This window comes from Nymphalis io, chromosome 22 (assembly GCF_905147045.1).
Source record: "Nymphalis io chromosome 22, ilAglIoxx1.1, whole genome shotgun sequence".
Lineage (NCBI taxonomy): Eukaryota > Metazoa > Arthropoda > Insecta > Lepidoptera > Nymphalidae > Nymphalis > Nymphalis io.
Window position 1 is genome coordinate 7,726,673 of NC_065909.1, and position 7,924 is coordinate 7,734,596.

Genomic DNA, 7,924 nt, shown 5'->3' on the forward strand with positions numbered 1-7,924 from the left:
GTTTTTTTCCTGACTGTGTAATTGCTGTTGGTACTACTGACCTTCAAAACGTTACCGGGCAAAGGGCAAGCACTACTCCTTCGATATCATCTTGCAATGAACGTTTTTAGGGTGTCTCCTATTTATCGTAATAATTTTGGCAGGACATCACTTTGTCCATGTTTTCACAGGGGGAAACAGTGTAAACGTGAACTGCGTAATGTTTTCACGGCGTAGGTGGTGACGTAATATTTTGCTAGTAGATAGTTATAGCATCATCGTTTTTATATAAAAGTATGTATACACCTCAGTCCTATGTGGACTACAAAAACACTATGAGTTATTTATAAGATTCGTAACAAAGGATACGTAACCTGTGTAGATCTAAAAGAAAAAAAAATGCGCATATTATATGACTCTCCGAATAATCTCCTCCGATTATAATAATGGTATTCCAACTAGACAATAAACAATCTCCTTGGGACAAAGTATTCAAATCTGTAACGATTGTCTTTAATAATTTAAGAATAAATTTTTTTTTTTTTTTTTTTTTTTTTTTTTTTTTTTTTTTTTTTTTTTTTTTTTTTTTTTTATAGAAAAGGAAGGCGGACGAGCATATGGGCCACCTGATGGTAAGTGGTCACCAACGCTCTTAGACATTGGCATTGTAAGAAATGTCAACCTTCGCTTACATATCCAATGCGCCACCAACCTTGGGAACTAAGATTTTATGTCCCTTGTGCCTGTAATTACACTGGCTCACTCACCCTTCAAACCGGAACACAACAATATCAAGTATTGCTGTTTTGCGGTAGAATATCTGATGAGTGGGTGGTACCTACCCAGACGAGCTTGCACAAAGCCCTACCACCAGTAAAAATACACTAACTGTAATTTACATACTTACGTAGTAATACTTATGTTATGTATCTTGTCAAACTGTATTTTTAATAGTTCACATTGAAAGCGTATTTTTATAATTATATTTCAAGTAGTTACAATAAAAATTACAAAAGTATAATTGAACACAAAGGATTGAAGCCCCATAAATTGTTTACAATTGTGAATCCTGCATATGTGTTAATTTTTTTTTTCATGTAGTGGATACCTTCAGAAAGGTACCCGGCACCCATGTTGGAGGAAGGGGATATGTGATTGTACCCCACACTCCTCGCATATGGCTGCTTAGCTTACATCGTATCCACAATGTGATATGAATGGGATTATAATTTTTTTTATCAAAACGTGATAAATTTAAATATAAATAAATATAAGAAAATATCTTTAAGAAAAAAGGTTTCATATATGTATATAAGCTATGCTTAAGCTGAATAAATCAACAGTGCACAGGTCGCTAACGATGTCAAGACGAACGGCTGGCGGGTAATCCCTTGGGCTGTAATTGTCCTACCAATTCCTAGCTACCTTTACGCTTCATTTGAAGAGAAAATTGAATCGCTTGCAAAGTACTTAAAGAAGACAAATCTTAGTATAATAGTTAGATAATTTTTAAATTAAACAGTTATATATACTGTTTAAAATTCTAAAATATTTTTTTCATTGTAAGATATTTTGTTCATATGTGGTGATTATATAATGCTCTTATTTTTATTGACCGTAATATATATATCCAAAAGTATATATAGAAGTATATATGTATATATATATAAATATATACCTTGATTACTGTAAACGCATTATTAAATTGCTGTAAATATCGTCATTTAACGTACGTAATTTAATAATCTAATAATATTCTAGACCACTGGTATTTGTTTCTATTTTATGTAGCTATTATTTATATAAATGATATTTAAATCCTCTTTATTTGTGCACTGTAGCTACTATGTGGACACGTTTAATTGTCACATATCTCTTACTTATGTATATGTGTTTTACTTGTTAACTGCGCCAACCTGTTTAAAAAAAAATTAATTAATAATATTAATTGTCGACGAGCCGGTTGGCGTGGTTGGTAGAACACTTGCCTTTCACGCCGAAGGTTGTAGGTTCGATTCCCACCCAGGACAGACATTTGTGTGCACGAACATGTCTGTTTGTCCTTAGTCTGGGTGTAATTATCTATATAAGTATGTATTTACAAAAGAAAAGTAGTATATGTAGTATATCAGTTGTCTGGTTTCCATAGCACAAGCTTTGTACAAGCTTAATTTGGGATCAGATGGCCGTGTGTGAAAAATGTCCTAGGATATAAAAAAAAAAAAAAAATTGTATACATTCATTAAAGTTCTTTCTGAAATAAAAAAAAAATAAACTATAAATAAAAGGAGAATGACCGAAAATGGCAACATTGACAACATCGTTAAACTGTTGCACATATTTATAACAATCAGTTCAGAAATTGTTTCAAAGTACACGAACAATGCCCAATAAATTTATCGTAGCAGACCATACCTTGGCTTGGTTAAGCTGCCTTTGTGGATAACATCCAGTAATTGCATTTAACGACACCGTTATGTAGGGAAAACCATTAAGTGGAGTGAAACAGGATATAATAAACAATTAAAGTATTTGTATTAAGTATATAATATATAATAATTAGTTAAAGATAATAAGATTAATTGCAATCTAGTTGCTATAACACAGATGATACGTTATAGCATCTTGGTTTTGTCATACCCATAGTTTAAGTGATGAGTTTAATTTGTTGTTCTCTATTTTTGTGTACCGCCCGAGTGTTGTATACATAATATTTAAGTATGTTAGTTTTTTCAAATCTTTAAAGTGAATTGTTTTATTTCTTTTGAGAAACAAGTTCTTAAGCCGTATATATATATGATAGCACGAATTTAGCGATGTGGTTTTTTTGTGGTAAAATTAACGCATTACGGGCTGTTTTATTGCTTTTTTTAAAAATAGTATTTACATTAAAAATCAGTAAAATGGATTAAACGTAAACGTAAATAAGTGCATAAAAATTACAACCCGATGGAATTGAAGAGGTAGGGTGTTGTATCTACGATCAAGCGATCTAGCTTGAAGATGTTTGGAACGTATAAGAATATGGGATACATAACTTTCGTTCAAAAATTTTCACTTAATTCATAAACTTGGAATATTTATATATAAAAAAGAATTTATTCAAGTATTTTCTTACTTGGAATCATTACTATACATATATAATTGGTCTCTGTATTTATTTCGTTCGCAAAACTGAATACAATAATTTAGGTGGTACGTACAATAAATAAGAGTATAAGAATCATTATATCCTACCTAATATAAAAGTGTTTTTATCGCACTCACAGAATAAGATAACATTGAATATTATAGTAATATTGTGTAATTTACATTTCCATCAATCTGAAAAATAATTTAAAGCAATTAAATATTTAAAAAAAAGGAAGAAGGAAATTATAATTCGTTCAAATATAAGATATCGTTTTAGCATTAATCTTAATTGAATTTTTCTGCTCCAAAAGAAATCTTAATGTTTACATTATTCAAATTATAAAAGGTCTTCTAATAAATGCTTAATCTTTAGGGCGGCGAAAATTGTGAGAGATTTCGAAATTGAAATGACACAAGTTGATTTAAACTTGTGATACGCAATATTGTCACTTGTGTTATAATAGTAATAATTATTATGGAATTATTATTAATTTCATTTAAAAAAAAATAACTAAATAACTTTTTTGATGATAAATCAGCTTGGAGACGTTTTTGTGTTTGTAGTAGTGTAAATACACACAATAAGCTAACACCTTTAGTGTTAGTACTAAATACAAATAAACCAGCTTGCGCTAGCTACCACGTGCCTCGAATTCTCGCATAAGTAACGTAAGAGTATTTTTTTTTTACTTTGCAAAAAAATGTCTCAAAGAACTAATTTATTTGGTGGTAGGGCTAGGTCCCCACCAAATCATCAGATGTTCCAAGCCAGTGTTACTTCAGGTACAACAAACGTAACATGAAGTTTCCAAGATTGATGGTGCATTGGCGATGTAAGGAATGGTTAATATTTCTTAAATCGCCAATGTCTATGGGTGGTGACCATTTAACTTCAGCTGGCCCATTTGCCAGTCCGTCTACCTATTTTATAAAAAATATATATGAATACTATAATGAATAATGTTTGTTTATATATTTATTCTTTTTTATTAGATTAATTCTATGTATTGATGATTCCGTTACGAATCTTATAATTACATTTCACCAATTTCCAGACGTTCTAATTTTAAAATCTTACTCACGTAGTGAGACCAAAGATAATACAAGAATTTCATATTTTGTTCCTTCGAGACATTGACGAAATAATCTGTGCTCTGTCAGAGAGCACTGTTAGCACAACTAAAAGCAATCAATTAAATTATGAATAAAATTTAATTTAATTCTTATCTTGTGTCTTATATATACTTTGTATTCTCGATTTTATTAATTATTGTCAAGCATCATATATTTAGAAAGTATAAAAAATATATAAAATAAATTGTAATTTTGATCCCAACGACCACAAAATATTGAGGAATTGAGGGACTCTCAAGATACTAATAATATCAAAGGTCATTCCAAGACTCATGATATATTTTTACGCGAAAATTCCAGAGATGTTTGATGTTCTACGTTTTCTGTATTGTGGGCTAATATTTATTGATGAAACACGTGTAAGAATGAGCACGTCTCTAAATGTATACGAATCTTCCTTTATGTGAAGTAAAATTTGGAATACAATTTACTAAATTGTACTAGTTTTGTTTATTCCATAATTTTACCATAATTAATAATTTAAATTTCGAATTGTTTTTTTTTTCATTTTTATATAATGATAAATTTATACTTATTTTTTTAATTAAAAATGTTCGAAAGCACAATGTTCTACTAGCTTGAACATATTTCTTAGCTTTGTTATTAACATGTTGCAATAATAAGAGATTTCTGTTCCCGGTTTTTAAGAAACGTTTTGCTTACGGATAGTGTCTACGAGGCGTAACTGAGAAGCTACGAGTATCATTAGCTTGTAGCAAACGGTCAGAAACCTATGAATAACGATAGTAAAATAAACGTATGAAAGTGATTAGTGTTCCAATAAAAAGTTGTATCCATAACCTAGCTAATTTTCTTCTATCCAGATATAGACTAATGTTTTATGAAGTATAGTTAATCGGCTTTAGCACCTTCACTATTATAAGGATATTTACTAGACACCTTTTTTAAAAAATAAATTAAAATAACATAGGTTTATTTAAAATATTTTCCTTCTGCGCCATGCATGATTTCAATTGTAAACACAAATTAAGCACATAAAAATTTAATAGCTTGCCCGATTTTGAACCCACAACCTTTGGATAAGATTCATGTCCTCTAATCACCGGGGTCGGCTTTCAAGTATTTTTTTTATATAATACTATTACAAAACTTCTTAAGCAATATACCAAACGTCTGCTTATATTTTCGTCTCGCGTTCTTTTAATATAATATAATCTGACGGATTTTTTATTGGAAAATTAAGTTTCTGTGTATTGCCGTGTGATATTCGATATTTTGTGATTATTTATATAGCGTCTTTAATGTACTATCGCGAGTAGGTATGTCAGGTCTCATTATTATGATATTTATTTAAATTGCTACCTACCAGGCCCGTCTTCGCATGGGTAGTCAAGTATATATATAATTATATTTATTTATTCATATCGTTATACATATAGCCGAGCACAAGGCCGAGATGGCCTAGTAACTACTAGGAACACGTGAATCTTAACCGACGATCGTGGGTTAAAACACGGGCAAGCACTACTGAATTTTAATGGGCTTAATTTAGGATCATAATTCATCTCGTGCTTGACGGTGAAGGGAAAACATCGTGAGGAAACCTTCATGTGTCTAATTTCATTGAAATTATGCCGCATGTGTATTCTACCAACCCGCATTGGAGCAGCGTGGTGGAATAAGCTCCAAACCTTCTCCTCGAAAGGGAGAGGAGGCCTTATCCCGGCAGTGGGACATTAACAGGCTGTTACTGTAATACATATAACTCTAATGGTTCACACGTCAATAAAACTCCCAGTTGACATGATTTTTTCCGACATATTCAGTCATTTATCGTTATATTTCAGCCAATTTTCGCAAAACTATATTATATACACTTTAGATGTATACTCATCACTTCATCCATTGGGTTTTACCAATGGTAAAACAGTTTTATATAAACCTAAAGTATAGACTATATATGAAAATCGTTTTTGAGTTATGACGGTCCTGTTATTACGTTACATAACATAAAGATCGTACTGCCGTTTTTTATCAATTACTAGTAATAAAAAACATTTGTCAGAAAGTTTTTTTTAAGCATATAATAGCATGGGTCGGTTTTGTTTATTATGAATGCAGCCAATCTTATGCGATCGCTCCCTTTTCTTGCTTTTTTTCGAATAACTATTACTTTGCGGATTAATGTTTTTTTTCTTTAATTTTTTTATAGTTAAGTTTATGCGTATACTGACAGGATGTTTCTTTCATCCATGATATCCATCCATGTATCTTTTTTCAGGATAATAAAATGGTTCTGAGAATGTAGCGCAAATCCGACACGATGACGAAATCTGGCTCGGGAAAGCCTTTACGCGCTTACCGAGGCACGGGAGTGTAAGCACTGGCAACTTTAAGACCTTAACTTTAAGGATACAACTGAGAATTTCCCGACATAAAAACCTAATATCCTTATACTCGACAGAAATGGGGTATGAATTTAGAATCTCTGGATCTGCGGCCGTCAAAACTAGAACATCAAGACATAGGAATTGCAAGAATAATACCCACTTATTTGAAGATAAAAGTAATTTTATTATGTGTATTAAAAAGCCTTAAATAAATACAAAAAAAATTACAAATAGTTAGTTTAGTTTTTAAGATATATAAATACATACTGGTGGTAGAGCTCTGTGCAAGCTCGTCTGGGTAGGTTCCGATAGAATATCATCAGATATTCTATCGGAAAACAGTAGTACTTGGTATTGTTATGTTCCGGTTTAAAGGGTGAGTGAGCCAGTGTAATTACAGGCACAAGGGACATAACATCTTAGTTCCCAAGCTTTTTTTTTCCTTTTTTTTACACACAAGGCCTTTTTATCCCAAATTAAGCAGAGCTTGTGCTATGGAAACACCCAGACTCAGGACAAACAGACATGTTCATGCACACAAATGTCTGTCCTGGATGGGAATCGAACCCACAACCTTCTCTACAATCTTATCTACCAACCACGCCAACCGGCTCGTCAAGGTTGGTGGCGCATTGGTGATATAAGCGATGGTTAACATTTCTTACAATGCCAATGTCTATGGACGTTGGTGACCACTTACCATCAGGTGGCCCATATGCTCGTCCATCTTCCTATTTCATAAAAGAAAATCTGCATAAAGAGGGGGTACTTATAGCGCCATCACCTATCAAATATATCGAAAACTTTCGTTATTCTGTAAGTCACTTCATTACTCACCCGCGAAATGTTGACAATCGACTTACGGTGATGTACTATTTTGATACGTGTATTCTTGATGTGTTACATATCTACACTATCTGACATTTCACGACCGCTTTCTGCGGTGAGTTTCGAGTTTGTTCTTACAGAATAGCCATAGTAATATTTTGGAAAATTATTTGATATAAAGTATATCAAGTGTTTTTGTTATATTTTATCGCACAATTTCTAAGAAAGAAAAACTTCAATGCACTTAAGAATGTATAATGTTAAATCATTATAATTTGTTAGAAAAGGGCGAGAGGAGCTTTCTAATTAAAGAACCGATGCTCGAGCCTGGTGAGTACCGTAAAGTCTATTAAAGCAAGATATTCCAATTTTGTATTACCTACGGCGTCAAATTAAATTATTATAATTTATATCAAACTAATGTTCGACAGCAGCTTTTCACACTAGTTAGATAAGGAGAGATTTCGGTGTTAAAAGCAGGAGTTGTTATAAAAAAGTAA